This window comes from Numida meleagris, chromosome 1 (assembly GCF_002078875.1).
Source record: "Numida meleagris isolate 19003 breed g44 Domestic line chromosome 1, NumMel1.0, whole genome shotgun sequence".
NCBI lineage: Eukaryota > Metazoa > Chordata > Aves > Galliformes > Numididae > Numida > Numida meleagris.
Window position 1 is genome coordinate 31,379,537 of NC_034409.1, and position 22,717 is coordinate 31,402,253.

The 22,717-nt window shown below is 45.6% G+C and overlaps 2 long non-coding RNA genes across 4 annotated transcripts in view; one reads left to right on the top strand and one right to left on the bottom strand.

Annotated features, from left to right (window-relative positions):
- LOC110392712 lies at positions 4,105-9,214 on the bottom strand. The gene is made up of 2 exons (XR_002434580.1): positions 8,770-9,214; positions 4,105-6,226 (listed from the first exon to the last, which is right to left on the bottom strand). It is a non-coding gene; the product is annotated as an uncharacterized LOC110392712 (long non-coding RNA).
- LOC110392714 overlaps positions 10,343-22,717 on the top strand; it is a 36,319-nt gene continuing 23,944 nt past the window's right edge. For 2 of the 3 annotated variants that reach the window (XR_002434581.1, XR_002434583.1), the window contains exons 1-3: positions 10,343-11,102; positions 11,197-14,616; positions 20,468-20,701. This is a non-coding gene — a long non-coding RNA (uncharacterized LOC110392714). The remainder of the gene's footprint in view (positions 11,103-11,196; positions 14,617-20,467; positions 20,702-22,717) is intronic. The other variant, XR_002434582.1, reaches the window with a different exon arrangement.

Here is a 22,717-nt window from a genome sequence, read left to right on the forward strand (position 1 = left end):
TGCTCTCCTTTGGATAAACCATGACCATAAACCATGGCAACAAGAAGAGAAGTCCAGACACAGGTAAGGACCCTGTAAAACTTTCTATCAGCATCTCCTAGCAAGCAAGTCACTGACTGACCTGTAAATAACACCCAGCTCTGTTATCGTCTGGCAGACTAGGCCAAGTGTGGTGTTAAAAAAAGAGCAGCCTTTCAAATCTGGACATAATAAAATGCAGTTGTCTCCAGAATATCAGTACCTAAATCTATGTGGGGTGCCCAAATACAGTCTGGTATATTTGGGAAGGGAGACTGGGAAGAGAAAGGAGGAAGGAACTTTGATGCAATAGGAAACTTCTGAATTTATCAAGGCAGGTCGTCTGCATAGCTCTGGGGCTGAGGCCTTATATATAGTCTTTGCTATTCTTAGAGCATGCAGCAGAACAATGGCTCCGTTTGAAGAAGCTCTTTTATAGCTTGCCAATATAAAGAAGGCTGTGCAGAATGATATGATCATGTAATTGAACACTGTAAATAGATATTCTGACCCAGACGATAATTTTACATTAGCTCACTTTCCTGCCACATCTGAACTTTGTGGATATAACAGAATGAGAGAGATCTGATTAAATTTTCTGGATTATAAATGTTGAACTTATACATGATTTATAAAATCAACAGATTCAATGGAACAATGATGGAGCCTTCTTTCTGTTCACAGAAGTAGAAGCTAGATTAACATAATCCATTTGCTGTTTTTGCCTTAGTGTATGGTGATGAAATAAAGACCTATGAATTCTGTGAAATCCAAACCTCAAATGTGAAGAAGGCCTTGTAATTTTTACAGTGCTGCCACAGCTTCCCCTATTAATTAGGATTAATTGGGTTTATTAAAATTGGTTCTGTGCAATGCAATAGAACTGGTGGTACAGGCTTGAGTCAGACAGATGTAGTATGCAACTGCATTTTGAAGGACTTCTGCCAAAACAGCAAGCTAATGTGACAACCACTGCTGGCTGGTGCAAGCCACAGTGTCCTAGCTTGCTTTGCATCAAAGGGTCTGCTCTGTGTTCAGTACTTTGTGAGGTATGAGCAGTACTGCGTGTGTTTTGGTCACTCCTATCCTGTAAGAGCCAGCTGCTATGCAGCACACAGCCTCTTGAAGGTATTGCCAACAGAGGCTGCTTCAGAGCAGGCATCTCACCCAGCTCCTTTCCACTGCCATCCTGAGCAATACTACACCAGCCTGAATGCACACCTAATCACACTTGTACTGGGGGATGCACAGTGGTCAGGATGGAGCAGAACCTTGCACTTGCTGCTGACTTTGGGAATAAGGGGAGTTGTGGACAACACATTCTTATTTAGGAAGCTGTGAGGTGAAGTTTGGATCATGCCCTGAGCACCTATTTCAGAGGTCTGGCCTGGCTACAGCAGAAATATAGCTAACCCACTATGATCCTCCTCAGAGAGATTTTGATCCAGCACCATGACCTCACACCACATGAATGTGTTGTGCCATGGGGCCATGGCATTTTTCTTATGGCCTCTAGATATTGCACCTCTCCACAAGAAACCAAGAATACTGAAGTAAAATGTATGCTTTTAAAGCATTATTGTACTGCTTTGTAAGGGCATGGTACATAGAAAATTACTTGGAAAGACTGAACTACAGCCATTTAATTTGGCTGATTTTCCCATGCAGTGCCACATACCAGCTGGGGCTTCTGCTGAATTTCATGCTGTTTTACTGCTGCAGTCCTAAGCTGTGGGCAAAGCTGCAGGTTTACATTAAATCAAGCTGCATGACAAAGGTGTTGTGGTGGCAGATGGGCAGCACTGTTTTCAGCACAGAGTGATAAGTCACCCCTGCTTGCGGTCATCGCTCCGGGTGGCTTCAGGGAGAAAGCCCATTTTCCTGTGTTTGGTTTTACTGTGGTGTTGGAATTCATAAAAAAAATGTGGTGGTTTCTCTCCTTTCTCTTGTGATTTAAACCGTGCATTTTTGACATGGAAGATAGCAGCAGAAAATGTATGTGTGGAGGGCTGAGCTGGAATGGGAATGGGAATGGGAACCAGAAGTTGGAGCTGCCTGACTTCTGTGTGTCTGGAGTCTCAGCTGGAAGGTTCCTTAGCTTTTGTTTGATTTGCATTGATATACTGTTACATCATATATATGATACAATAGATTTAAAAAAGCCATGTGGCCCTCGTCAAGAAAAAGTGAACAAATATGCACTTCTAGTAATCATTACCATGTGGCTCTTGTGCTGTTTCTACATATATCATTGAGTCACTTATATTCCACTGTAATGCTGTTTTTCTTTTGATCTGAGAGGACAGTTGAAACAACATGTTTATTGCTATAATAATACCTTTTTCATTTCAGCTCTTTACATCTTCTCTGTAGCCACATCCTATGTGCCCGGTGAATCTCTATGCAAGAAAGTGAGCTTCAGACATGTTTTCTTAATGTAACTTAAGAAAATTTAAAAAAAATGCATTAAAAAAAGTCATTTTCCTTTTAAATTATTTTAAAATTGGTGGTGATAATGCAAAACAGAGACAGGAATGCACTTCCATGTGCAGTAATTTAGCATGGCAAGTGGAACGAGTTGTTGCTTCACAGACAAGTCTTACGTATAAAGTCTTTTCTGAGTGAATTCACATAACACCAGAGCGTGAGTGGTCATATTTAATCTTGTCAGTGGCGCTTTCGATGCTTCACAGTTTGGACTAACCTGCTTTAAAGCTCTGCTCTTTAACTCGTGCTGTTATTGTCTGCTACAGTTGTTGACTCAGTAGATTTTCTGATGTGGTCTGGGAATGAGTCCTTTTGGACTTTCACATTATCATATTACAATATACACCACACATTATTTATACTGGGGGTTAATTACATCATCTGAATGGAATTCATTTTCCATTGTATCTAAAAGTTTGTATTTTAAAATAATATTTTCTTTTTATGGAAATTCAGAATAAAGCTACATTGATTCTTAAAGAAATGAGCTTTGCATTATGATTTTTGGTATATGCTTGACTTTAAACAAAAATATTTGATTGTAGCAATTAACTGGGAATTGTTGTTACAGGATGAAATACATCACTTCTAAACTGTACTGGAACGTGGAATCTATCCAGCTAAATGTAGCAGATAAATAAAATAAATAGTACTAAGTCTTCTCTAAGGCACAGAGTTAAAGTGAAACTTATCCATGTTTAGTGTAATCTTAACTCTCCTCTTCTGTCAAGCATTTCTACTTAATTTTAAAACAAAATCTGGAAAAGTTTTTAGGATCATGAATTGAATATGAATGCCATTCATGTGAAAAACAAGTGGAAGACAGCATGTCATTATGTGAATACTTATTTTTTTGTTTGGCTGTCAACACATAAATGTGAAAATAAATTGGAGGGATTGACTAAAAAAACACATTTTTTTGTCATGGCTTATTGGTGAATTTAAAGCCCCTGAAGTTCATTTTGGGTCAAACAAACATTTTGTTTTCTTCCTGAAACACAGTGCCTCATTGAGTGGCAAGAGAAGCCATAGCAATGAAGGGCTGGATTCAGAAAGTGGAGGAGGTGATCCTTCCTTTGCCCTGTGCTGCTTCCACGATGCAGTGGCCTGGTGATGGCACTTTGTGGGATGTGGATGACCCCTCTGCATTACTCTCCTCATTTAACCAGGCTGGTCTGAGCCAGCATCTCCTGTCTCACAGGAGCATGCCCTCACCATGGCTGTCCTCATCCTCTGGGGAAGGCCACTCACCCTGTCATGCTTGGTCCCCTTTTCTGCAGATAGAAGGCCCCACTGCCTGTCCCACAGGGAACATGCCCCAAGGACCCTCCTGCCTCCACCCTTGTGCTCCTGTGTGGAGAGATCAGCTTTGAGAACCTGGCTTAGCCCTGATTTCCTGGGGCTGTTTTGTGCACATAGTTGAATTCTGGTTTTGATTCATGAGGAACTTGATTTTTGACCAAAAAATTCTGTGCATGTGTGAGAAACTCTCAGTCATGGTTGAAGCTCAGCTTCCACACTTCCTTTTCTCCCTTTGAAAGCAAATCACTCTGAGTGCACTTTGGGTATTAAAAATAAGAGCTCTTTTCTTCCTCTTCATCCAAAATGAAAAACAATACAGTAACTTTATTTTTTCCTCCCATCTTATAAATAAAACAACCCCTTCCCTCAGATGGCCATGCAGGAGAGTCCTGTCTGTGCTGCACAATGGCAGAAGGAGACCTCTGAAGTAGTGCCAGCCCGGCTTGCTTTGAAATGGGACACAGCTGAGCCATGTCAGCCTGGGAGAGCATTCCTGAGCTGTGGGGCACTGGGTTAGAAGTCCTTCTTGATGTTCTCCTGCTCTGATGGCCTTTATCTCCTACCCCACTGGTCCAGTTTGTGTAATCGGGATGGTTTCAGCTGCAAGCTGATCACAGGTGGTGGCCTTCAGACCCAAAATGTTGCTGCAAGCCACAGCTGATACAGGTCTTCAAAATCCATTTGTAAAGACAATGCTTACTGCTTTCTGGTAAATTAATTACAGGTATGAAAGCATGATGAAACTTCAGTTTCATCTGAGTGAGTCCATCCCTATCTGGTGACCTTCAGGGAGCAGCTGTGATCTCTGAAGCACCCAGGTTGGCACACACATGCTTGAAAATGCCTACATTTTATCCACATTTGTACTTTAAAATAGTGGCTAAGAGGTCTTTCAGAAGAAAGATAATTATTTCCCACTGCCTTTGTGTATTTCCTCACAATACTCTGGACTGAACTGGAAACCATTTAAACAAACCCGTTTTATCGGCCTCTTAAAGCTTTCCTGATTGACTCCCTGTTGTGTTGTTGAAAACTGAGGGAAGCCGGAGGAAGGATTTGTCAAGATGAAAAAAACCCAAGTCACAAAGTGTGCATGTGTGTGTCTGTGCACAAAGAACAAAAGAAAAGGTGGAATTATAAAGCTGTTAATTTGTCAGTAATGAATGGAGAGTTGCCAAGGCCCAATCTTCCTTCATGAACTGTCTTTAATTGCAAATCATAGAGGACTCAAGTCAAGGCTTGGAAAGGTCCTTTCCAGCATTGCTTTCTCTGGAGGCACCAGGGCTGGTGGGGCACTTCCAACCCCGTATGATGCAGCGTATCAGATTGTCATTAAAATGTCACCCTGAGCACACTAGCACTCAAGAGCTAATTGTATGAGCAACCAGAGATATGATGATGCAAGACACGAGAGGAAACTGAAAATCAAAGTGTGCTTTGGATCAAATTGAAAGTTGATGAGTGATAGAACTCTATTTTAATACAAAAAGATGGCACTCTGCTCAGTAAGAAACATACTTTCCACTTGTCTCCTCTCTAGAGGTACTTTCTACCCCTGAAACAGGAAATATCGCAACAATTTTGGGGGCCCAAGCCACCATTATTTTTCTCTCTGCATGAGACTTGACTCCTTATACAGGGGATATCAGCAGCCCCCTCCCGGACTGAGGTTACTGTGGGCCAGGAAAGTAAGCGCTCAGTGTATCCTACTGCAGCAAAAGCTATCTTTTGGGTCTGCCTTTAGTTTTTAATCTAGGAATAAGGGGGAAGTTCATGGATGGCTACCAAACCATTACAAGTGGTTGAAAATATTTAACTCTGCTTTTTTTAATAATAGGCAAACATTTACACTTTAAAAAAAATGTTCTAAGATCTATCTGATTCCCTTGAGCCATTCAGCAAGTTACTGACAAGATCAGTCTGGGATGTGGGATTCATTCCATGAAAACAACCTTTTCCCTTCTTCCAGGGCAGAAGTTCCCTACAGATGCCAGTCCCCACTGTCGCTCTGTCTGTAACAGCCAAGACTGAGTGGAAGCACAAGCTAAAACAAACACCCATCTTGCCTGTGAGGGGTCTTTTTCCTGTCAAGTTATGAGGACTGAAGTTTTTTTTTGACTTTGGAGAGGGAACCACATCTGTTGAACAGTGGCGGTGCTTGGGTGAAAGGTTTCTTTCGCTTGGCGGCGTGGGTGCGGAGGGAGTGCTCACTTGTGGTTTGGTTGGTGCAATGCTGATGGTGAGCGAGGTTACCGTCCCCCAGGCTGCTACTAAAGGATGTCCTGCCCCCTCCCTCTCTTTGTCCGGTGCTGCCAAAACTTGCCTGGTGATTCAGCTGCTCCTCTTTTGGTGAGGAGCTCCTCAGCCAGCTTCTGGTTTGGACTCCTCCGGGCCCAAAACTTGGGCCTAATGTGTTTGGCTGGACATAAATCAAAGCAGAACTTTAAAAAAAGAGTTGTTTGTGTTTTAGAGATATCATATCATTCAGACTTCAAAATATAAATTCTGTTTAAAGTCTTTTTCCCTCCCCTGTGGTTAGGGTTCATTAGCTGCTAAACTTCCTTAGTCTCAGATACAGTGTTGGTATAGATTAAGAAGGAAAACAGGATCTTTGTTTGTGCTATACATATGTCTAGATTGTGCAGTGATTGTCAGTATATTTTTCTTCTTCCAGCTGTATGTCAGCTTGAGATGAACGCTTCATTGTTGTCAAATCACCTGTACTATCTCAAAGTACCAGCTGACTCTATCCATGGTGCACAGAGGAAATGAAGAGATACTGGTCCTCTGAACAGAGCCCTTATCTCCTCTTGATTGTGATTTGGATTAGCTTTTGCTATGACCTATGCTATGAAAAATGTCCAAGCTTTTCATTCACTGTGGTATTGCTCTACCAAAGCTATCCTGAGATGTCATGGAAATGATCTGCAGTGTTTTTGTCCTGCCTTTGGTGTGCAAAGCTGCTGTGCAACATGCTGAGGGTGCCATGCTACCACATCAGCATCTGCTGGCCTCCTGGTTCTGCTGGCACTGATGGGTGCTCTGAGTCTCCTGAGATCATAGAAGCGTAGAATAACATAATTGTTTGAGTTGGAAGGGACTCTTAAAGGTCCTCTAATCAAACTCCTCTTCAGTGAACAGGGACACCTACAACTAGATCAGGTTGCTGAGAGCCTGGTCCAGCCTGACACTGAATGTCTCAGGAACAGGGCATCCCTTGCCTCTCTGGGCAGCCTGCTCCTGTGCCTCACTGGTACTGTAGGCAATGATTCCCCAGTGTGAGTAAGAGTACACGTTTGGTTTGGTTTTCTCCCTTTCTGGAGGTGCCTGGATTTTCTCACCTCCCTGGCTGCTGGCCAAGGTCACCAAAGTGACAGTTGTGTGGCCACAGCCTCATGGCCTGGTGTGTTAGTTTTTCCCAAAAGTTGTGGTTCTCTTCCTCACTTCCACCTCCAATTTGCCCTGCTTGCCTTGTTCTGGCATTAATGCCTTTGTGGGCAGCTCTGTTTTTTACCCTTCTTTCTGTTCCTTCAGAAAACTGATCATGAAGCTGCAGCAAAGGGGTGCCTTTTCTCCTGGTGGTGTGTCCACTTTGCTTCCCTTGCTCATTTGGACATCCTCAGGCAGATGAATTGTCGGAATACTAACAGAACCATCGCAACTAAGTGAATTTAATTTACTTCGGGTTAAAATTCGCATGTTTGCAAGCTAGATGAGTAACAAAGCCTGTGGAAGAGGTGGGACAGGGACTTTCACTTCTGGCATTAGCTCAAGTATACTTGGCTCAGAGCTGGTGAGAAGCAGAATTCCCAGTCTCTAGCAGGCTCTGGCTGCCATTTAATATCATGTGGTGTGTTAGGGATTTGGCTTATATTTGCCTGACAGGCAGCTAGAATGGGTTAAAGTATGCTCCTCCCTCAGGCATGCATCTGAGTTCCTTTGTAGAAGGGATCAGCCTGCCAAGTTTAGGGCAGGCATTGGCCTCTGGGTGATGTCCCCTGGCAGCGTGGATGGCTGAAGATCCCCCCAAGACCCCATGGCAGAGTTTGCAGGTGCTTGTCTCCCAGATATCTGGGCTCAGGATCCTGCCTGGCAGTTAGAGGGTAGGATCCTGCACAGCCTCTGAAGTGAGGCAGCTAGCTGCTGCATTTCACCAGGAGGAATATTTTTGCTCTGCAGTGTAATGTGAATGGATTGTAAGCGATGCCTGTGGTTCTCTTCAATGTTCACAGTGCAAGAATGTTTTTTTTTTCTTTTTTTTTTCATTGTGTGTATGTTGCCTCTTCTATCTCTGCCCCAGCAGCCATTTCTCCTCCAACAATTTAGTTTCTTTATTTCTCATCCTTGCCAAACCCTTTTATCAATCTAGTATTTCTCTGAACTTTTTTCCAAAGTTTCTCTAGACTTTCCACCTTGAATGAGCCTCATGGAAAAATGTAATCCCTTTTTTTGGGCAGAATATTTCTTGTTCTGCTCTTCTGGTGATTTTTTTTTTTTTAATTTTATGAATACTCACAACACTTTACATGAAACCTAGGCTGATGTGCTGTAGGAATTTATTTAGTATTTCTACTTATTCCTGGCTTTGGGCCCAACTAAAGTCCCACTGAGGTCTTTGGTGGGCTGAGAGCAATAACCTCTATTTGCAAACTGATGATGCTCCGTGCCCTGGATAATGCTGTATCTCACCATCTCCCTCCTTCAGACACATGCTCTGCTTCCTTGCTGCCCTTGTCACTTGTTAGTGACACAGTATGGGGACACTTTGCCTGCTTGAGCTGTGCAGCAGCTGTCAGTCTGGAAAGAAAAGAGAAGGAGCTGCAGTTGCTGGTCAGCCTCTGTTCCTGCCTGTGTCCCCCTGTGCCCCAGCAGCTCCTGTGCTGCATGGTGCCAACGTTAATGTTGTTCTCAGACCTGGTTCTGTTGTGACAAATGTGCAGAAGTGCTTTTCAAGTGACTTACCTCTGCTGGAACCCATCTGCTACTTTACTGCTGGATTTCTGTTACTTCTCCACTGTCTTCCTCTATTTCATCCTCTTCTCATTGTAGCATGACTGTGGGTTCAAACAGTTGTGCAGTGCAAAATACTCCAGATTTAAAAACAAAACAAAGCAAAAAGGTCTCCACCCTGAACTGAAATTGCCCCTTTAACGCTGCAACATGAAGCCTGGCCAGGATCCAGCCTAGAGGCTTTCGTTGGAATTGCTCTTTAGGGCACAGATTCCTGCAGAAATAATAGCAGGAACCTGATCAGCTGGGCTTTGCCATGCAGCCCCAGTCCAGTGAAGGCATCTACCTGCTCCTCTCCTTTGGGCTTCTCTGGGGTTCTCACGTATAAGGGGGACTGAGGGAAGGGGACGGGAGGACAGGAATGCAGCTGTGGATCTAAATCCTCCTGTTCTTTGAAGGTTTTAAACCATGTAGGTGAAATTGTTCAAGCTCTCATTACGGAAAATGGATATCTTTGTTTCACATGTTCATTCTGCTGTGCCTCATTAAAAGCTGGTTCATTGTCAGACTGTACTGGACTCTTACTGGGAAAATTGCTGCTTTTTGTTTTCTGGCCTGATCCAGCTTCCCTTAGAGCTAAAAGAAATCTGTTGTGCTCAGTGGGTAAATGGCAAGGTAAGAAGTGATGCAAAACCAAGCGTGTGCCCTGAATGAGCCAATCTTGAGACTGAGATCCCTTGTGTGAGCTATAATTAAGGACAAAAAGCACATGAACAGATCTATTCATTTCCAATTTGGGCAGTAAGGAGTCTGCCCACTTCTTACTGTCTGGCTCAGAACGGCAAACAGGTGAGCCTGCCCACATTGTTTTGCACTGGGACATGGCTGGTTTGCAGGGCCACCTCAGAACCAGGGCGCATTTGTGCTGCTCCTCGTGGTGAACGCTATGTAGGGGCATATATGCACTGTTGCTATTTACAGCATCGGTGCCAAGTCAGTGTCTGAAACACTGCCTTTGACCTGGTTGGCAGGGCTGACACAGAGCTGTACGTATGGATTGACACTGTGCTCCTGACTGACTCACAGGCGCAGTCTCTGAGGCAGGAGTTAACTCAGGGCAAGGTCTTGTCCCAGACATCTCAATCCTGCTTTATTTCAATGAATTTGCCATTACGCTTTTCTAACCAGGGTGAAGTGGCCTCAATTGTTAGTGTCATCTCTGCTTTTATTTATTTATTTATGCATTTTCTACTGGGAGTGAAGAATTTATGTCTGTTGCTCAGAAATTCCATCCTAAACTTGTCCATATTTCTGATGCTGGATGCAGTCCATAAGCAGATAGTGATTTAGTTCTGTGTGTGAGAGAGAGGTTTTTATTTTTAAAGGGTATGGTTTATAGAATTGCACATGCTAGTTCTTTAAAAGCCCATCAACTGAGCTCTTTCTTCATAGTACTCAAATGAGAACACAGTGTTTTCTGTATTGTTTGGAATAGCCTGGGAAACAATGCCTCCCAGTGTGAGCAGATCTCCTTCAGTGCGCTGGCAAACTCATCTCGGAGGAATGTGGTTATCGACTAACCCATGATTTCTGATAGCAAGAGCAAAAAAGAGTGGAAAAGTACTCAGCTGCCTGCAGTCCAATAACACAGCAGCTTACTGACGTGCGTGATAATGTCGATTCTATTTAAAATGGCCATAAATCCCATTGGCCTAATGCAGCATCCTGGCTGTCCAGAGGTGCTAACACAGCTTTGGGTGCAGGCCTCCAGTGATGTAAACTGGTGCAAACTGGTGCAGCTCAGCCAGCGGCAGTGAAGAAGCTTCATCCTCGCCTGCTGAATATTTGGAACTGTGATGCTTCATGACCGTATCTTTGCAAAAAGCACACTCTGAATTAATGCTTGCACTTGTGGGAAAGCATTTGGATGAAAAACGTAATCAGCCATTGTCGCTGCGAGTGTCTGGATTCAATGACTGAAAGTTGGCATCGGTGTGTAAAATATAAAATAAGGAAATGTTTTTTTTCTCCCCTGGGTGGAGATTGGGAAGAGAACAGGTTCTGTGCCATTTCTCCAGTGAGCGGAAGGGACCGGAGGGATTTCAGTTCTTGGAAAACTACAAAGGTCGCTGACACTTGTCCTTGCCTCAACTTGGAGGCTGCCCAGATTCTGGAAAGGAGCTACTACTTCCGCCCCATGTCCTGAGTGTGTGGCACTCTGGTAACTTTCCGGGAGTGGATAAGCTGCATGAAGGGCCTCTGAGGGGCTGCTGCCTCCCATCCCACGAGGCCTGGCTCGCAGGGAGCTGCAGGCTGGCCACTGGCAGTTTTGGGAATGGACCGTGGTGAGTATGGAAGCTGGTGGTTACCATAAGACAGTGAATCAGGAGTGCGGGGTGCTGATTTCTGATAAGTGCTCATGTTTTGACTTTATGTCAGGAGCCCACAGCAAAAAGAGGCGTGGACATATTGGAGTGAACTCAGTGAAGGCCCATGAAGATGATGAAGGTCCTGAAGCACCTCTCCTGTGAGGAGAGACTGAGAGAACTGGGACTGTTCAGCCTGGAAGAGGGAATAAATACCTGAAGGGAAGGTCCAAAAATGGAGCCAGGCTCTTGTCAGTGGTGGTCAGTGCAAAGGCAAGAAGGAATAGGCTTCAACTGAAACACAGGAGGTTCCCACTGACCATCAGGAAGCAGTTCTGTGGTGTGCGGGTGATGGAAAACGATCTGCCCAGAGAGGCTGTGGAATCTCCTGCTTGGAGATCTTCTACAACCTCTGGACATGGTCCTGGGCACCCTGCTCTGAGTGTCCCTGCTTGGGCAGATGTTGCATCAAATGGATCCACAGGTTCTTTCTAATCTCAACGATTGTGGGATTCTGAGATCTTTGGTCACCACTTTCCCATGATGAGCTAGGGCTTCTTTCCTGCAGTGCGTGCTGAAGGCTGAGTTCTCCACAGCTTGTCAGTCAGACAGACTTTGGGGGAGGGAGCAAGGGGTAGCATGGCAGAAACATGCTGGTGGAGAAAAACCCAATGGAGCTTTCACTGTTCTGGGAATTTGGACTGGCGTTCTGTGAGGAATAGCTGAAGGAGCAGAAAGCTGTGCAAATCTGAAGGAAATCTCTTACTGCTGTGGCCTTTGCTGGAGAGATAGACCCAGCTGGGACTGGAAGTCCCCTGCATTGCACGACTGAGACCAAGAGATGCTGCAGAAGCATCCCAACCCCCCCCATACCCACAGGCCTGCCTTGCATCTGAGTGCCTTCATAAACACAGTCACGCGGAGCACTGCCTTGGTGCTTGCCTTACAGCACTCTCATTTGTTTTGCATTTACATAAATGGCTTTTGGAAGAAACATTTTAACTTGGAGCAAGACTGACAGAAGATCAGTTGGCACTGACACCACAGCCATGCATTTCGTCAGGGAGTGTGCCCGAGCCCCACACTGGCCAACCCTTTCTTCCTCCAGCCATCACTGGATTTTAACACTTTAACCTCAGATGCAGCAGAGGGAAGTGTTCAGCTCCCTTGCACTGGTGTGAATGTACATTTCCTGGGTCACAGGCAGAAGTGTGCATTTTGGAATCTTTTTGTTTCAGAACAAAAGGTTTTGAATTCCTCTTGCTATGAGTGGATGCAATGCAATGTAGTTGCTGCAAGCAGCCACACCATGGCACTAACAGTGAAAATGGGCTCTGGCCAGAGCCCTGAGCTCATGTCAAAACATGCTAGAATAGCACATTTTACTACAGAACAGGAATGTTAATGTGATACAATCAAATATTATATTGCAAGGAAATTACATGTCCCAAACCATTGCAATATCCATGACCCTGGGGAAGCTCTTTCTCCCCATCTGTGTTTATACTTGCGCCAACTTGCTTTTCCCACAAATGTCTTTTTGCTGTTGTCCTACAAGCAAAGCTCTCACTCCTGGCCCATCTGCATGGCCATGGCACCCTGCATCTTGTGCAAGGAGGATGGGACAGCTGGCCCCACAGCTGTAGGGAAGTTGGCCTGCTTACCGCCAGCTCGTTTCGCAACAGCAGGCTCCAGAAAGTGCTTGTTGGGGCCTATCTATCTGAACGTGGGGCTGTGCCACCTCTCGCCCCTCCAGCAGTTTGTGCCCCAGTTGGGGGGCTGCTGGGGCACCCAGGGGAGGATGCTGTGAGCAGATGTAGGTTTTGTGGGGAGGCAATTTGCCCAGCCAGCTGCTGCGATGTCCCCTGACATGCTGGGCACTATGGCTGAAGCCTGTGGCACCCCTCTGCATTTTCCCCCTTGGATAAGGCTGAGTGTCCCTGGTCCAGTCCTTCCACTAGGCCCAGAGAGGGGCTACTGGCGGAGGTGTGCTCTCACGTGGGAGTGAAATAGGGGTGTGTGATTACATGGCTCATGTGGGTCAGATGTCTCCTGATATTTCACTAAATGAGGAAGACACTTTAATTACTATGTGTCATTGCTGCAGAATATCAAAGTGTCTTTAAGGGTTGAAGCTATTCTACAGACTGGGAGAGAGCCATCACATGGGGAAGTGATGGATTTGCAAGCCAGAGCCTTTTATTAGTCACTAGTTGTCTCCCTTTGAGAGCTGTAAGTTAGGGGATCAAAACAGACTACGTCATGAAGAACAGTTAAGCAAGCCTTTAACGTTATTTCACTCCAGTGGTTGGCAGGCCTGTATTTCCTTGGTTTCTTTATATGGATTTGTTGATCACTTCTGAAGAACACCTCTTTTACTCTGCAGGGAAAGGGAGAGGGGGGGAGCGAAGGGGAGGAGAAGGGAGAGGAGAGAAGAGGCTCCTCAGGCAGAAGAAAGCACCTGTAGGATCCCAGCAGCACAGGAACCAGCTAAGAAGCAGCTCTTCAGAATCATAACTGAATTAAAACTTATTCTAAGTCCTGTGCTTGGCAGGGATCTTTGGGAGCAAGTAATGCATACTGCTATCAAGGTACCCCAGAGAAGTGCCCAGGCGAGCCAGGCTGCTGCTGTGCTCCATCCAGGAATGCACACAGGGCCTGGGTGCTGACCAGCAACTTGGAAAGCTGAATCAGTCATGAGTGTCAAGCAGGCAGCATCGCAAACCTCAGGATGTGTTTGTTGCCACAACTTGTATGATTTTCATCAGCTTTTCAAACTGGAGCCAGTAATTTCCATTGTTGCTGGGGGAGGTGGTTGGAAAGAGGAAGAAAGGCTGTATTATGGAAGAACTTGGATTTTTTGTCCTTTTTTTTTCTGTCAGTAGATAATTTTTTTGTGGTCAAACTACTAAATGTTTATTTTCTGGATTTTTCTAAGGATGAACTTCTGTTTTGGGGAAGCAGATCAACTATGAAAGCTATAAAACAGTATCCTAGTTTTCTATCAAAGAGGGAAAAAAGTCTTTTTGTCTAATCACTGTTTTCAATGGTATCACACTGACATTTTAGTATGGACCTTCTTCATCCTCAATGGTTTTGTCCTGTGGAATAAGCCTGCATGTTGACAACCCAGGGAACAGCTCTCCATGGCTCTCCAGAACCTGGGCCTTACCACCACCACTTCCAGGATGCTGTTCCCTGCTGCCTGACTGCCCACCCAGAGTCGCCCACCTCGACAGCACCTTGTACTCTCTTCTACACCTCTTCTGCTCATTTGTCTAATTGTGTCTTTTGAGGGGCTGATTTGGATCAGGTCCAATGCTAAGGGCATTTGGATGTTTGTTTTGGTGAAATTGGGCCTCAGCTGAGCTCTACATTCACTAAGTATAGGTACTCATGTTATTGTCTGTTCTACATAGGACAATCCTGAGTTTCCACTGCGAGATCAGTGTGGCAAGCACTCTAGACAAAAGATTGCCTACAAGCTAATACCGTGAGTACAATTCCTCCATCTGTAATTCAAGACAATGACCTGAAATTCTGGGCAATGAGAGAGAGAGAGAGTGAGAGAGAGACTCTTTACAGTTACACAGGAAAAAAAGAAGAGGCTTCTCACTTTTCAGAGATCAACAAGAAGCAGTGTTTGCACTACTGGCTCTTTAGTCGTACTTGTACTGACATCAGTATTGGATGTGTCCTCTTCTGACAACGTCCATAATTAGATGTAGCAACTTCATGGGCTTTTTTAATCTCATAAAGACCCCTTGGCTAATATTTACATTAGTTCTAATCTAATCACAACTTATGTAAGTCTGTGCACATTTTTATGCACGTAATGGGTCAAGTTCTTCCCTGTAGGCAAGGTCTGTTGGTGACAGGTATTTGGAGAGCTGGTTGTAACTGCAGCTATCCACCCAGCATCCTGTATGCTGTCCTTACCTTTAGTGTCTGGACAACTCAGATAATGGTTAAAAACTGCCATTGTGCAACCACAACTCCATCCATCCCTTTGGCTACTGCACCCAAAGCTGGAAAGGAGTTGGCGCAGGAGGACCTATGCCATGTTTCTGTAGCCTGGCCACTTGCTCTGTGGCAATGAGATTTTCATATGGTGCAGGAAAGGATCTCCTCTGCTTTGCCCTGCCAAGCAGCAGGAGAGGAGAAAGGGAGAGTTCACCCCGGCCTAAAGGCTGCTGGGCCATCTTCTTCCCTTGTTGCAGTCACACTGCATGACTCCAGGGGCATGCAGGACTCCTACTAAAGAGAAGAGGTATGGAAGGCTGATCGGTTTGGTGATTTGCAGGTCAAGTTTTGTACTTAAGGTAGATTAACAGCAACACATGTGCGTTCTTCTACATTATACAGTTTATTTCAGCCCCTGGTTAGGTTACATCGTCCGCACTATTCCTTCCCTGACACTTGACACAGCAGCTGCCAAGGCTGGTTTCTGGACAGGCCTGTTCTGGGAACTGCATGTGCTGTGATCTGGATAAAGGCTGCTCAAACTGCGTGTGTGTCTCTGCTTGCCCTTCCACTGCAGCTTTGTTGTGGGAACTTTCATGAACCCCAGACCAGCTGCTTCCTGGTTGAACACAAAACATATTAACTGGGGCCACTGGCTTTGGTGGGATAGCCAGCTCCTGCAAGCGGGAGTTGTCTATGTACAATTCTTGTCTCCACAAATTGCAGAAGTTTACCTCATCACAGAATTTGATGTAGAGAATATTAAACACTGGTAAGTGAAAGTGTATAAAAACTTTATAGCAGGTCCTTCATTGCCCTGTACTTCTTAAAAATAGCTACTGGCAGATCTGATTTCTACCCGTCAGGGTAAAAAGTCTGCCAGGAGGTTTGTATGTGTCTGTCACTGACAATATTTTCTGGTTGGCCTTTTAGTAAGCTCCTTGCACAAGTTCTCCTCAAAAGATGCATATTGCAGAGAGTAGTGGGTAGTTTATAGTGTGGTGTAGAGTCCTGAATCAGCTCCTCTAGAAGGTTATTAGCTATTAAAAACCAAAGAACTTCCAGCTACAAATGTAACCACAGCAGGGGTGAAAATCTCTGCAACCCCTTACTATGGTTGACATGATCGTATTTCTGTCAGTGTATGTAATAGGATTCTTGGTGCGCTTCTAAGAGATACTTGCAAACTTACAAATTCCATGCACCTCTTAAAACACATTATCTTTTCAGAATTATTTAAGACACTGGCAGGAAGAGTCTGTATCTCTCCTGTTATGACAGCTTTTAGTTTTGGGAGGATCATCTCCATGCTACCGGTTTCCCAAGCTGTCGGCTTGCAGTGCCACTGGCCATGTGAGCGCTATCAGTTGTGCTGAGGGTCACAGCTCAAACCCTCCCAGCCTATACTTGACCTGGCATGACCTCCCGAGTCCCTTCTGTTAAGGGCAGAGCTCTCCTGATGTCAATAGCAGGGATGAGCTCCTAATTCCTATAAGCACCTTTTCTCGACAAGCCCTTGGTGCGCAGTTTATCACTGACTCTCAGCATAACTGAGCAGTTAGCTCTCCCAGCACTGCTGGCTCCTACACCAGCTGCCCTGGCTTGCTGCCATCAGTGTGGCTCCATCATTGCTGCAGCTCCTAGCCTGGCTGTGCCAGCCTGCGGATGGTGTGGGCGAGTGATGTGGAGGGACCAAGGCTGGGGCCATTTGGACCAGCAGCTGGAGAGGTGGTCCAGGGGTGCCAATCCAGCAAATACACAAGGCTAAAGCAAAAACCCTCCAATTTTACAAGCCACAGATTTCTAATGCATCCAATATGGTAAGATTAAGTACTGCTGCCTGTTGGCTGGGGTGCATAGTTTCGGCAGACAACCGGTTGATTGTACCGCCAACTATTTTAGCTCATTGACCTTCTGGAGAAACAAAATAGGAACTGAGTGGTTTTGTGGTTCAGAGGCACCAACTTGTTTCCTAGCATGACAACTTTTCTCAGGGAAGGTTGCTCTCTTGGCTAGCACTCTTGCAGCAGCAGCCAAAATAATATCAGCGGCCTTGTGTCTCAGTTATCTTGGCTTTATATGACATTAAGGAGCATGCCAAGGCAATGAAAATGGGAACCTGAGCAATGCTAGGCAGTAGCCATTAATCTGTTCCTTGATGTTTTCACTGCTGTAGAACCCCTGTTGTGGTTGGGTTTCTTCTGTGGATAAGGCCATGTAGAAATGCATTTGAGAAGGAGAGGGTGGTGGGGAGCAAGGGCAGCATTATGCCAGTGCCGCGCTCCCCTTCCTGCTCTCATAGCCTAACAACTTGTAGGTAATGAGACTTGGGGCCTCAAAGGTGCTTAGTCCTACCTGAGCAGTGGTGTTCAATGGAAAGCAAATGCTGCCTGGAGGATACCCACCATACCAGTGGGTCCTCTTGTTTTCACAACAACATCCTGAAGATTCTTTATGTTTGGTGATGCCACACTGGCTGAGTGGCTTGCTGCCAGGTTCTTCACCACTGAGACCATGCATCGTTCAGTGTTACATGCTTAGATTTATCTCCCCAGCTGTAGAGACCACATCTCAGCTCATCAACTCAGGTTCCCTTCCTAGGCCGGGGAGGGAATCAGAGAGAGGTTTATCTTATATGGAAGTGACTGGTTGCTGTCTTCTTATTCAGTCGTGCTGTGCCTGGAGTCCTGCTCAGGGTGCATGAGGTAGGGGCTGAGGTTCATTCTCTGCCTGTGCCCCTGGATCACAGAGCTATAACATCCTACAGGAGAGGTTTCACAGCAATGCCTCCTTGCCTTGTGACACATCTAGGTTTTTAGAAAGGCATTTCCCTAGGCCAGTGCTTCTGTGACCCCCGTACCCAAAATGCTTGCTCTGCACCCATGGGGCACTTCTCTCATGGGATGGGGCAGTGGGGCCATGTAGGTGCTGCCTGAGTCGCTGCCCTGAGCAGTCTGGGGCATGGCTTCATCAGTTCCCCAAAGACATAACCTTTGCTGTTATTGGCACACTCAGTTTGGACTCAAAAAGTGCTTGGCAGCAGCTGAGCTTCCCCAATTTTTTGTCTCCATGTGAAGCACCAGCAGGTGCCCTGAGTGGCCTCACACTCATGTTAGCACTTTGCACACACTGATAGAGTGGCGACTTGCAGTGCCATTTCTCCAGCCACTCCAAGGTACTGTCAGAGCCTGCAGAGAGGTGTAGTGTTGCAGCATTGATCATCTGACTGAAAACAGACGTTGTGTTCCACTGAGAGGTCTCCCAGTGTGACCAGCACAGGGGATGCTCGGGGGTGCAGATGCCCCAGCAGCAGATCACTGCCCTGCGAATCATCTGGCTTTGTTCCTCTCCCCAGGGCCCTGATACTATTTTCTGGCTCTACTTTCCTCACATGGAAACTCAGAGCAGCCTCCAGCTTTTTTTATTTATTTTTTTCTCCCTATTAGCATTCGGGGAAAACAGAACTGAAACCAACTGTTTAGGGACCAACTAAAATTAGTACTCCTCATGAATGATGACATTCCCATCAGAGAAGGAATTAGTTAAAATATACATCTTTCCCCATGAGGCCTGCCTCTTCCTTGTGGCACACAGTACTTTGCTGTGCAGCAAGGAGAGAGCTGCCCATGTCCTCAGATTTCACAGCAGAGAGTTGGCTGCTGCTTCATTAAAGCAATTATAAATGGAGTTAGTAACATGAGAAACATATTTATCAAGCAAGTTTGCTGTTTATTTCCCTGGACTTTTTCTGTGAACATTATGCTGGCACAAGGTCCCTTTGAGGTAATGGGTACCTGGTTCCAGCCCACATTGCCCTCAGCCAGTGGCACCAGTGTGGCCATGGGCCCCCAATGGGCAGAGGACTGGCCACTCTGCTTGGACGGTGCCATTGGTGATATGATGTCATGCTGCTGCTGCCTCTTGATGCTCCAAGCCTCATGCCCTTCACACTGTGCAGGGATGCTGGGGCATGTGGTGGTGGCAAATAAAATCTCGGGCAGGAACAGCTGCTGGTGGTGACTCCTTATTTCATGAGCCTTATTAAAATAAGAGGATTGAGAGGAGAGAGGTGCCCTTTGGAGCCTTCGAAGGGCGGATGTATCTGTTGTATAAATTGAGTTTGAGGGAGCTCTGCTATTGTGTTCTCAAAAAAAGAGCTGCTACAGAGCAGAGGAAATGAAGTGTCTGCCAAAGTGTCTACCATGACACAAAGTCTTTAGGCTTTAAATAAAGGAACTATGCAGCTGAATGAAGTAGGCTGACTCAAGCCAAACAGCCTCTTGTGCTTAAAACAAAAAAATAAATTAAAGTCTCTCCCAGCCACGTGGCTGAGAATAATGGTGCTACTTCTGGGCTCATTGAGCCTGACCTGGGATGCACTGATATATCTGCCTCGGCCGGGCTGGGTTGAGCAGTCCTTTCTGGCTGTATGTAAAGACATACACTATGAAAAATGCATCTCCTGCTTGAGCTGGAGTAGAAAAGAGTGGCTTGTTTTGGAGAGCATCAATGCCAATCAAAGCCTGAAAATCAGTAAAATTGTGACATACATAAAAACTTGGTCTGTAAAGTGAACAGCTCTAGGTGTTTTTAAAGTGGTACTTACCATACTGGTATTATCATAGAATCATAGAATGGCCTGGGTTGAAAAGGACATCAAAGATCATCGAGTCTCAAGCCCCCTGCCAAGTGCAGGGTCGCCAACCACTAGACCAGGCTGCCCAGAGCCACGTCCAGTCTGGCCTTGAATGCCTCCAGGGACGGGGCATCCACAACCTCCCTGGGCAACCTGTTCCAGTGCGTCACCACCCTCTGTGTGAAAAACTTCCTCCTAATATCTAACCTAAATCTCACGTCTCAGCTTAAAACCATTCCCCCTTGTCCTATCGCTATCCACCCTCACAAACAATCGATCCCCCTCCTGTTTATACGCTCCCTTCAAGTATTGGAAGGCCACAATGAGGTCTTCCCGGAGCCTTCTCTTCTCCAAACTAAACAAGCCCAGTTCCCTCAACCTTTCCTCATAGGAGAGGTGCTCCAGCCCTCTGATCATCTTGGTCGCCCTCCTCTGCACTCGTTCCAAGAGCTCCACGTCCTTCTTGTGCTGGGGGCCCCAGGCCTGGACACAGTACTCCAGATGGGGCCTCACAAGAGCCGAGTAGAGGGGGACCACCACCTCCCTCTCCCTGCTGACCACTCCTCTTTTAATGCAGCCCAGAACATAGTTGGCCCTCCGGGCTGCCAGTGCACACTGCTGGCTCATGTCCAGCTTCTCGTCCACCAGGACCCCCAAGTCCCTCTCCGCAGGGCTGCTTTCAAGTACTTCTTCCCCCATATTTATGAGAAATATTGATATGGGTTGTATTTCTTCACTTTAACAGATTTTAACAATAGAAGACATATTTTCAGATCTGGAATTCAGATGATGTAGGTCTGTGTGGTCAGAGCCTGATTCCCTTAAAGCATGTGCAGCCTGGCATTTGGGGGACCATCGAGGAGCTCCGTGAGAAAGCCTTCTAATACTCTCTTTTCCATCAAAATACAGAAAAGAAAAACTCACTCCCTTAAAACAGGATTTTTGGTTCACAAATCAGAAGAAGGGGATGCAGGAAGGGGTAAGTGCATCATTTCTTCCTCTCAGTTGTGTTCTGGTTAAAGCTGAGATGTTGAGAACATGTCCATTGTTGATGCTGGAGCTCAAATGAAGCAGTGGATGGATGGAGAACAACTCTTCTGAGAGAGCCGATGGTGCTAAGTCTGTCTTTTACATCAGACAAGATCCTGAAGAACTGCTGATGGGTTGCAAAATTCATAATTGTTCCTTTCATGACCCCATTTCTATGGATATACCCTCATTTTTTTCTGTTTCTGCAGGATGTTTCCAAGCAATAACTCCTGTTTTCACTGTAGGGTGAAGATGAAACAATTTCCCACTGGCATTTATCAAATTAATGTAAAATTTTGCTTTAAGCATGTTTTTGTTTGATACAGTTGTAGAGTCTTATTCTAAAACATGTCTGTTTTTGTTTAGGTAAGCATAGCGAACTCAGTGGTTAGGAAGTAATGCTCATTACTACTATTATGATGATGATAGTTAAACCAAAGCTTTGGAGTATGAGTGGGTGAAAACAGAAAAAATCATATAATAGCATGTCCTCATCTAATGACAGGGATTTCTTTTTATGTAAAATTGTGCTTTGAAAATGTGTGTGTGCTTGTGTGTATTATACAGGTGAGTATTAAAAAGCTGGATTTATTGTCATCCTTATCGGCCTTATCTAAGAAGAGACTACCATGAGTGTGGGCAAAATATGTTTCCTAGATACAGCCAGCTGGGCTGCAGGCATTTCTTGAAGCCTATGCAGACATTTGTCTTTCCAACCATTGAAATTCACATGCCTGAGCACAGAGGACTGGGGAGGCTTCGGGGGCAGCCTGCTGCAGAGCTGCTGTGATGCTGGGACCGAGGGCCCTGCCCAGTTGGCTCTGCGTGCCCGTTTCCCCAGCGGGTCTGGTGCCCATGGCATGCGGAGATACTCATATGTAAAACAGGCCAAGGGTTTCGCTGGGCTGTGAACAGGACTAGGAAGGAGCCGCTGGAGGGAGATCAGGGGGATTTTGAAATTGCGTGCTTCATGAACAGCTGCTGTGAATGTTATAAGTTGAAGCTTGTTTTTTTGGAAAGCTTGTATATGGTCTAAAGCCCTTCTCCAAAGTAATAATAGCATTTATTAAAAAAAAAATGACAGATCTATATGATATGAAGGGGAACTCGTACACGGTGGGGACAAAACAAGAGAGATTTGTTGGCAGGAGTCGTTAATAAGCTCAAAGGGGAAGAGACTGTCAGAAAGAGGAAATTCTCTGGCATGGCAGAATGGCAGGTAATTAATAATTACTGCAATTATAGTAGGTAATAACTAGCATATATTCTAACTGTTCATTGGTGGCTTGCCAGGCTTCATTGCTCGTAGATTCTTTCTGGCGAATCTCATCAAGTTTTGGTGTGTGAGTGCAGCTCTTCACGATATCTGCTGTTTGATATCAAGCCAGAACAGCTCTGTTTCCTTAATGAAGGCAGAGGAGTCCTGGAGGCTTCCTCAGGCTGCACGGGGCTGGCATCAGGGCTGCCAAACCCGGGCTCCTTCCGCTGAGCCTGCAGGCAGCACTGCTGGGAGCATGGCTTCTCCTCACACCCACCCTGCCAGCATACCACACGCTGTCTTTCCTAAAAGACTGCTTTTCTCTGCTCTTCAGAGGCCAGCACACCGCGATGGCCTTGGAAGATGAAGGTGAAAGAAAGTGATTTGCATTCCTGAAGCATTAGGTTTAGGAAAAATATGGGAGATAGAGTCTACTTTTGGAGGAGAGTTCTGTCTTGTGGCAATAAGTAGATGGGTGGTATGCCTTGCAGTGAGGTATTTCATTAGTACTGCTGTCAGAAAACGTCAGACTTCCAGAACTTGTATCGCAACCAGGTTGCATGAGCGTTTCTTGGGAAAAATGCTCCTGTTGCTTACACAGGGGTGCCAAAACCAGTCAGAGAAAACAATGTTCAGGCAAATGGATTACTTTCTCTGTGCTAAGAGGCACAAGAGCAAGAGAGCACCCTGCAGCAAGACCTCGGCTTT